The sequence below is a fragment of the Cotesia glomerata genome, linkage group LG3 (genome assembly GCF_020080835.1).
Source record: "Cotesia glomerata isolate CgM1 linkage group LG3, MPM_Cglom_v2.3, whole genome shotgun sequence".
NCBI classification, from domain to species: Eukaryota; Metazoa; Arthropoda; class Insecta; order Hymenoptera; family Braconidae; genus Cotesia; species Cotesia glomerata.
In genome coordinates this window covers 20,435,922-20,445,302 of record NC_058160.1, presented here as the reverse complement: position 1 = coordinate 20,445,302, position 9,381 = coordinate 20,435,922, and positions in this window count along the sequence as shown.

The window sequence follows — 9,381 nt, the reverse complement described above, 5'->3', positions numbered from 1 at the left end:
AGAAAATTTGAAATTTATACTGTAATTAATTTAGTAAAATTAAAAATTTTTTTTTTAAATGTGATCAACAGACTCGATAGAGTCTGGCGCCAAGTTCCGTTCTCAAGCCAGACTACCGAGTGTGTATATACCGTAAGCAGAACGGTTTTTTGAGGTTACAAATTTTTTTTCTAATTTATTTTGATTTTGATTTTTTTTTATATGATATTTTATAATAGTAGTTCATGCTTTTTATTACGCGTATTACTTGATTATTATCAATTATCTTTATAATTTCTATTTAAAATTATTAAAAATAATCAGCACAAACTATAGCGACCCAGATTTTTAGATTTTAACTTTTTTCTTATGTAAAAAGCGGACGGCCAGAGACTAAATAATATAAGGATGCATGCTAATCCTATAATAGATGGGAAACTACAGTGAAAAAAAGATATTTGACAGCTTGCAATTACACACGCCAGGCGGCGCAAGAATAAGTTTTACATGAACTATAGCTTAAAGGGGATAGTTTGCCACCGGAAATGTATTAAATTAAAATTGTCAATTTTTATTATAATTACAAAAAATACTGAAATCCGAACAAAAACAGTTTCACTGTAAAAAAAATCACGCCAAGTCCACGTTCATAAGACTATTAAGAAAACAAAATTTTATTTCTTTACAAAAAGATATAAAATTAAAAATTAAAAATCCAAGTAACCGATATACATAATTGTATATGATTTTCGGAAATTAAAACAAATTTTGTTATAAATTCAAAAACTAAAAGAAACAATTTTGGAACGTACTTGGTGTGCGTCATTGTGTACTTCAATTTTTTTTAAAAGTCCTAGTAGATAGATTTTAGGAATTTTATAAAAAGTGAAATTTTTCGTAACCACGCACACTAAATACGTTCCAAAATTGTTTCTTTTAATTTTTAAATTTACAAAAAAATTTTTTTTAATTTCCAAAAATCATATACAACTATATCGGTTACTTGGATTTTTTAATTTTTTATTTTATATCTTTTTGTAAAGAAATAAAATTTTTTTTTCTTAATAGTCTTATGGACGTGGACTTGGCATGATTTTTTTTACAGTGAAACTGTTTTTGTTCGGTATTATTAACAGCCGGTCCCTACGAATGCAGCTTTATATTTCTCTCCTAGACAAAGAAGAATTTTGAAAAAAAAACGCTCAGCTACGTAATAGATTTTTTAATTATCTATTTTGTAGCAGAGCGTTTTTCTTTTTAAATTCTTCTTTGTCTAGGAGAGAAATATAAAGCTGCAATAGCTTTATAATCATGAGTGCAACAAGGATAGTACCATTTCTTGCAGTAAGTGCGACGCGAAAAAAAAAGGGGATTAGCTGTTAATAAATATTTTTGCTTGATATGTTTTTAACGTAATTTCTTTCGAAAGTTTGACAGTTTAAAATCGTCTCGTGGAATTTTTTGAAAATTTGTCGAGACAAAAAATCGTTATCAAAAGTAGAATAACATTTTTTCACTAATTGATAAATGGTTAGATACTTACAAAAATTATTGCTCAAAATTTAAGGGGTTTAAAACTGTGATTTTCTCTTAACAGTCAAACTTTCGAAAAAAATTATGTTAAAAACATGTCAAGCAAAAATATTTATTAACAGCTAAACCCCTCTTTTTCTCGCGTCGCACTCACTGCAAGAAACGGTACTATCCTAGTTGCACTCATGATTAGTTTTATGTTTTTCTTTGAAGCAAATGAGAATTTCGTAAAAACGCTTTGCTACGAAATAGATAATAAAAAAATCTATTACGTAGGGACCGACTGTCAATGCGAGTTATTTGAGCCGGTGAGGAATGAAAAAATGTGCAAGAATTTTGAAGAAGATACGTAGTTTTTATTAATTGCTTTTAACGTCATTATTTTTCTCTTATTAAATAAAATGATTAAAGAGTATTAAATATTATTTCATTTTTAATCATTTTGAGGACTTTGTAATTCTTTAAATCATTTTAAATACTATTTCTCATAGGCGTTGAACATGCGAAATTATTTTTAATCATTTTGCTTAATAAGGGTTTTGCATTACAAGCGCTGAACCACTCTGAAAAATAATTTTTAACCCTTGAATTTTTGTGAAAAATATTTATGCCATTCATACAATTGTTACTTTATTTAATGTTTACATGAATTATTATGTATGTTACATATTAACCTTCAAATAGCGCACTATCGCAGCATCCTGATTGATGCACACATACACGGAAAAAAATAATCGGTAGAGGCTACCGATTACCAATTTTTGAAAATTTCTTATCTTCTTAACGAGAAGTTCAATTCTCACTTCTTAATGAATAAAAAAAAGGAACTTCGTTTGAGATACAAATAACACTTACTTAAATACAAAATATTAAAAATGAGGAGTATTTATAAGGTATTTTTTGATTATAAATTTTTATTAAATTAAATACCTTTTGGTAGCCGCAATCGAAAAAATCGGTATAGATTCTGTTTAGAAACTAACCGAGAAATATCATCCAAGTCCAAAAAATTATTTTTTTATTCTCTTAATAATATAATTATACTTTTTTCAATACTCACTCTTATGTCAAACATTAGAATGTTATTATATTCTGACTCTAAAATCGAAAAAGTTTAGTTTTTTATACTTCCTGTGTAGTTTTTATATGATTACAATTATCAAGATTTTAACTATCTCCGATGGTAAAAGTTACCATCTAGATAATAAACCGTATTATCATAATTGTGGGAATTAATATATACTGATTGTACTAATTACAATCGCCGGATAGTTGCATTTATCATCTTAACTTTGCAAAAATTAATAACCATCCTGCATAGTAAAAGCTACAAAATAAGGATGTTTACCGTTAACATAAAATTCTCTTCGTGTGGTAATTGGTAGCCTGCACCGAAAAAATCGGTAGCAGCTACCGATTTTTTTTCGGTAGCAGCTGCCGATTTTTTCGGGAACCTCTACCAAAAAAATCGGTAGCCTCTACCGATTATTTTTTTCCGTGTAAGAATGGCATAACCGTATACGTTAATCATTTATGATTCAGGACTAAATTTATCGATTTGAGAAATAAAAATTGCTTTAGATATTGCCGATAAATGAAAGAAAAATCATAAAAAATCGTCAAATCATGCACTTACCTTTGAATATTTCATGTCCAGTGCGCTATACTTGTGGGTTATATGAAGACTTAATAAATGTTTTATTATTGTAGTGTATAGTTAATGAATAAATTTTTTATATTGGATTAAATGAAAAGAAATATATAAATATTCATATTTTCCATTGCACTTAAATTTTCCTTTCATAATACTTACTACTATTTAATCACGTAATATTTTTATTTTTAATAAGCTATACTGATTACTATGCCCAATAATATCCAACCTCATTATTCTTTTTTCTCTGTATAAAAAGCATAAAAGATCATTAAAATATTTTAAAATCCAAATGAAATCCAAAATTAAAAATTATTGAGTAAGTCAAATTTTTCGAAAAATTTAATTTAAATTCAGCTGTTCTAAACATTATAGATAAAAAAAAGCACTTTCAAAAAGTTTCATCTTTTAATTTCTAAATTATGATCTATTCAATTTATTAAGTTAAAAAGTTCAAAAAACATATCGTTAAAAAAAACTCTTTTAAAATAAAACTCTGATCTCAAATAATCAACTAATTTAGATTGTTTTAGTTAGTTGATTGAAATGTTTGTAAAAACCCGAGCCAAAATTAAAATACTAATTCGAGCCTCAAAAGCCTACTTTCTTTTGATGATGTGCCTACCGCTGAATGTAAAATATTATTTTGACCCTTAATGTACTGAAAATAGGGTATGGATGCCAAAATTAATGTTGTAGAGTAATAGTTTCAACCTCCAAAACCTAGGATCGCTTTGAACATCTTTTTTGCAGTACTTCAGCCTACTAAGAGCATAAGTAGGTTAATTTTACGATTTCATAGAACATAGAATTTCGTAAGTTTACAGTTGAATACATTAACTAAGCCCAATTTTGGACTTAGAATTTTTCTACTTTATGCTCTCAGTAAAATTTTCAAAGTTTTCACTTTAACTTTGAATATGACAAACTAAAGTTCAAAAATTTGGTTAAAATATTATATATTAGTAGCAATAAGTATATGGACATAGGGTAATATAAACACACATATGATAAATTTATTACACTGTTTCAAACTCGAAAGTTTATTAGTAGAGAAAGTTAAAAAAAGTAATAGTAATTTCAATACCACAAATAAACAGTACTCATTTTTTTTAACACGGAAAAAAGTAAACTGTAATAAATAATAAGGTAAAAGCCCCAATTATTGACACTATAAGACACAAAGTTATGATTTCATTTTTTTAAGCAATAAAATGTTAATATCGTTGAATTTTATTTGTGGTAATGTCTCAAGTAATGTTTTTACTAATCAATTTCTTTTTTTAAAATGATAATCAGTGATATTTACTAATTAATTTTAATTAATTAAATAGATTATCCGGATACACCCATTATTGACAGATTAAAAAACTGATTGATCTAATAATTATTGACATATCTAAGCCCCAATTAATGACACCTATACTGTGCATGTGTCAAATTATCTGCTTATTTTTATTTATCGAAACTCATTATTAAGTAATCAATACTATTAAAGTTTATTAATAATAATTTCCATAAAAGTAATTAATTACTATTAAAAATGTAAAAATTTATTTAAAAATAATTCATTGAATCATAAAAGTTCAAACTCTTAAAGTAAATTATTTAGGTCAAAGTAAAAAAAAGCGTCATATAACGCTGTCTACTGGCTGTCAATATGAGATTCAGCTTAAAAATTATCAACTAGTTATTGACACCCATTATTGAAATATTATAAAGCATACAATTAATTTCGATTATTTAATTTTATAAATTTTTTATATATTGTTAATTAAAAAAATAAAGATCATTATAATTAGATGAAGAAATTAATTTAAACTCGGCATTTGAATAAAATGCTTTTCTAACCAAAGTTGTTAAGAAAATAGATGCTCGTAAACTGGTTTGAACTGACAGTAATTTTTTTTCAATTTTTTAATTAATAAAAATTTATATGATAGTTATTCTTATTACAGATAATTAAATATATTTAAAAATAATTCAGGGTGTCAATATTTAGACCCCTGTCAATAATTGGGGCTTTTACTTTAGTCGATTTATAATAAGTAATGATCTACTGAAAAAAATTATCATTTTAAACAGTAAAATCGTGATTTAAATGATCACCTCATAATATTTATCATTTAAATGCTAGAATTTATTATTTACGTGGCGAAAATATTATTTCAAACAGTAATATTCGCTATATGAATGTCGAAATGTTAAAAGATGATAATTAAAAATTTAGACTTCGATATTTATCATTTTGTACCTAAAAAATGATCGCATGATGTGTGGGACTCTTTCTTCTCCTTATTTGTGAAGCTAATGCTCGCCCGAGTCAAAGTTAAAAAACTAATTTCAGCCTCCAAATTCTACTCGAGGGCAAGGAGGCCGAAATCAGTTTTTTAGATCTATACATTTGGTTAATAAAACTCCTGACATTAAAATTTCTCCAATGTTCGTATAGCGTTGCGGATAAGTTGTAGTTTCGCGTGCGTTAGGTGTACTGTTCGAATCTCGGTGAGAGCGATAGGCGTTTTTAGAAAATTATTTATAAGGCAAGCGTTAAACTTAATTAAGATGAATGAATGTAAATGTGATGTGATACCTTATCCCCTCCCCCTCCGCCTCCTTTGGAAAACTCCAAAAAAAAAAAGTAAAAATCAAAATAAAAAAGAAAAATTATAAAAAACAAAAAAAAAAATAAATAAAGAAAACATTTTTATCAAATGTTTTTTTTAATGCTAATTATTTTGTTAATTCACATAGCGAATTTTATAAATTATATGAGAATTATAAATTACTAGGAATTTAAATTTCGAATCAGGGACCATATTTTTGCGTTAATTCGATACTTAATTAACTTCACACTTATTTATATTTCATCTATTTAAAGAGGATAATGAATAAATAAAAAAATTAAAATTTTTCCCGCTCCCAGCAGCCATTTTTATTTAAATTCCTTCTCCTTTTCCTTCTTTCCTCTCACCTATTTCATATAAACCAATGAGGATCTTCTTCTCGATCGAACTGTAGGCTTTGGAGGGTCATTTTAGGGTTCTGTAATACTAATTTCAACCTAAACTTGGTAAAAGTGGACAAAAATACCAAGTTTAGGCTGAAATTAAGGTTTCGCTGTACAGCTTGGGTTAATCTAAAAAACTGATTTCAGCCTCCTTACCCTCGAGTAGAATTTGGAGGCTGAAATTAGTTTTTTAATTTTGACTCAGGAAATCAGAAGTTGCATTTTTAGTCACTTGTTGAAAATTTCGCTAGGTTAGTTAGAAATTTCATTGAATTTATAAAAAAATTCATCAAATCAGTTAAAATTGTTTATAGTTCGAATTTTTAACGTTTAGAAATCATTAAAACAGTTTTTTAAAACATTAGAGCGTTGATAATTGATGAAAATTTGATCCTAAAACGTCCGACTTAAAACAATAATTTTATGAATTTTCCAAACTTTACTATTTTCCTCCAAAAATAAAAATGAAATATTTATATTCTGCAACATCCAACAGCTTGTTGTTTTTGTGTGTAATTAGATTTTATAGTATTAGTGCATCTTTGTGAACTGTACATCAAGTTAAGTAGTCGACCGGATATCGTGATAGATTAGAGCGATAGAGAAAAGAAAAGATTAAGTGAGATATAGAAGTGTATGTCGTGAGTTATGGCTACGAACAAGTTGTATTGTGTCATGAAAGAGTGGAACGTACATCCGCAATCTAGTTGGATGGGTTTGACTAACGAGTCTCGAGGGGGATGGCTTTATTTTTGTCTTAAAGTGGAAATATGAGCTGACAAACTTCAGCGTAACGCATACGAGATTAAACATCATTAAGGAGGGATATTTTAATTATTGATTAGCAAAGATAAAGATGGGAATTTAAAAACCGTGTAATCTTTTTACCCACCTCACTCACGGAAGTAAAAACTTTTTTGATAATTTGTATTGCTCTAAATTACTCTAATAGTATACACTAACCGTTAAAGCTAAGTGACAGAAAAAGTTACTTTATAGCATGCCTCTTTTACAAAGAAATATATTTAAATTACCGTCAGCTGTTTAAATGTCATTTAGAATTTTTGCCGGTTGCGTTGTGTAGAGGCGATGTGAGGGAAGATTATTTACGTCTACCTTGATCTAATTGTTGTATGTATGAGAACTCCTTTCTTGTTCGTGGTATACGTATTTGGAATGCGCTGTCAGCCGAAATTACAAAAACTGAAAGTTTTGAATTATTCCGTAGTCTGTGCTATAATTATTATTTACAGAATTATTGATCTGCAACATTGAACGTTTATTACTGTCATTGAACATTGTTGAGCTTTGTACGACATAAATATTATTTAGAAGCACGATTAACATATTATTCCGTTAATTACTATATTTATTTTTCATTTTATGTATCAAAAACTCTGTACTCTATACACTGATTATAATGTATACTTGATGATGGTTATGAGGGAGCCTAGACTCCAGAATCTAATAAAATTATTATCTATCACGGAGAGAAAAGAATAAAACTTATTCCTATGTAGAATGGTAACCATTACCATGTTACACAGTAACGAAAATTTTTGTAAGAACCCTGTGTAAAATTATTGCTAATAAAAATCTTAGAAATTGTGATAAAAATATGAACAATCACTCATTAAATGCGAAATTAAATTCTGAAAATAATGTTGTTTTTTTATTTTTTTGATAATTTCAATTTGTTATTAACAAAAAACATAACCAAAATAAAAAATCTCAGTTTTTCGTAAATAACTCAATAACTATTAGTGATATCAAAAATCGGAAAAAAGATCCTTAAAGAGGAGGAAATTTCTGAAAAAAGTTTTGACTCCCGGAACTCTAGCTTGAAAAACAATAATTTTTATTAAATGTCGAAAATAGGGTTCCGCGCAATTGCCGTCATATTTTAGCATTGGCGCGGCCGTTTTCAACATTAAATAAAAATTATTGCTTTTTAAGCTAGAAATCCGGGAGTCGAAACTTTTTTTCAGAAATTTCCTCCTCTTTAAGGATCTTTTTCCGATTTTTGAAATCACCAATAATTATTGAGTTATTTACGAAAAACTGAGATTTTTTATTTTGGTTCTTTATTGTTAATAACAAATTGAAATTTTCATCAAAAAAATAAAAAAAACAACATTATTCTCAGAATTTAATTTCGCATCGAATGAGTGATTATTCATATTTTTATCACAATTTCTAAAATTTTTATTAGCAAATTTACACAGGGTTCTCACAAAAATTTCCGTTACTATGTAACATGGTAATGGTTACCATTCTAACATAGGAATAAGTTATATTCTTTTCTCTCCGTGTATCTATCTATCTATCTAACTACAAAAATTAAAAGTAGAAAAAAAGGTACTTCAATATCGTGGGCCAAGCTTTATATAATCAATGCTATAATGTCTCATTTTTCTTAATACATTGATAAAAGAATTTATGAACTGTTAATAAATTCATTTACTTGGAAATAATTTGTTCATATATTAAATATTTATAGCTAAATTTTTTTAAGATTTAACAAATATTTTTTTTTTAAGCAAAAAAAAATACATTTATTAAGAGTTAATACACAGTAAAACATTCAAACCTTATCATTTATTTGATTTGTAACTTATTTAATCTCATTAAATGTACTTACACTTAAGTTTATATTCTCTGTAAACCCTATATTTTTCCATGTAGGTGTAAATTAAGTGACTATTTTTAAATATTTGAAAGTACATAAATATGAGTTTGACTTAATTAATTAAATCAAATATAATGTACATATTCCACAAATTGGTGCATTAAATATTTAGTAGTCAAATGTAAATGAATTAGTGATAGAAATAAACGGTCTCAGATTTGTCATACATTGATGATAGTTTGTAACGTGGCTTCGTTGATCAATCTTGTGGATGGACCGTCTGTAATTCATGTCACCGCAACGGCAACCGACGTTTCTATATGGACTGAAGGGTTGCATGCTCGTGAACAAGAAACATACAACTATCTATACGTTATATTACGTATTATGTAACTACAACGTCCTCATGAACCTGGTGCATTTCTGTGATGATATACATCACAGAAGCTTTAGCTTTATTACCTCAGATTGGACAAACGCTTTGTGTACACCTATATTATATTCAAGCTCTAATTGAATCCACTTACTTATCCTTATTTATAAGTCTTTGCATAATTTTCTTTTAATAATTTTTAA